Raw genomic sequence first — 1,299 nt, 5'->3', positions numbered from 1 at the left:
TAATAATACATACGATTCCGTTTAAATGAATAAAAACAAATAATCAATAATGATGCCTTACCTATGATGACCGTCGAGTGGATTCACATATTATATTATATACATAAATGTATTCCTACCAACGGTTCACCACGACTACATTTCAAGGGTTTTTCTGATTGATTCTTGTACATGTCAATAAAAAGTATATTTTTTTTAAACATTTTAGATTCTGAACGAAGTGATGAATGTATTGATTTTACAACGAAGTGTGGTTTTTTTTTTTTTTTTTTTTTTTTTTTTTTTTTTTTTTTTTTGTGTCTGACGACAACTTTTGGAGCAGTAAAAATGCTTCGATTTTCAAAAGTTGTACCTTTTCTGAAAGGAAAGTGAATCTAGTTGGTACTTTGGGGTAAAATTAAGTGAAAATTTCCCAATACTTTTCAAAAGCGGCAGGAAAAACCTTAAAAAAATAACGGAAAAACGCGAATTTTTACGCAAAACCAATTTTTGACAAAAACGAAAACTTAATTTTACTGTAACTCAAAAAATAATTATTGTAAGCACTTGAAATTTGCAACAGATGTTTATATTAGCGTTGTCTATACAGGGTTAAATTTTCAAAGTGTTTCGACTTTTTTTGAGCTATTTATAGACAAATGAAATTTTCAATTTTTCTAAGTATTTTTTTTTAAAATAACGATAAAAAATTTTTGGTTGGATAGAAAACTTTGAAAATTTAATACAAGGTTCTTATAAGTTGTTCTCACAGTGATAAAAAAAAAATCCAAAATCGTTAGTCACAATTTTTTTTTATAAGTGCTTAAAGTTTAAATTTATACGAAATATGTCAAAATTGCGAAAATTTGCAAGTAATTTTGTGGTTGAAAAATCGTAAAATTTTTTTCTTTTATAACTAAGCTTTTAAAATTTGGTACAAGGTTCTTCATAAGTTTTTCTTTAAATATCTGTAAAAAAAACTCAACCGGACTAAGACAAAAAATTTTTAGGAGTGTTTGAAATTTAAATTTTTACAAAACCGCATTAAATAACGGTTTAGCCTCAAACGATTTTTGATATTTGTTATTATTCAAAAAGTATGAGTCGTAGACACTTGAAAATTTTACCAGTTGTTTAAATTGACATTTTCTTTATATAGTTTTATTTTCAAAATATTTCACTAATTTTTAATCTATTTATAGGCAATTGAAATAATCGATTTTTTTTGATTTTTTTTTTATAAATGTTGATAAAAAAAAATTAGCTGGGACAAAATACTTGAAAATTTAATAGAAGGGTCCACATATGTTGTTCTAACTC

Source organism: Acyrthosiphon pisum, chromosome A2 (genome assembly GCF_005508785.2).
Source record: "Acyrthosiphon pisum isolate AL4f chromosome A2, pea_aphid_22Mar2018_4r6ur, whole genome shotgun sequence".
Taxonomy (NCBI): Eukaryota; Metazoa; Arthropoda; class Insecta; order Hemiptera; family Aphididae; genus Acyrthosiphon; species Acyrthosiphon pisum.
Note: the sequence above shows the minus strand (reverse complement) of the source record.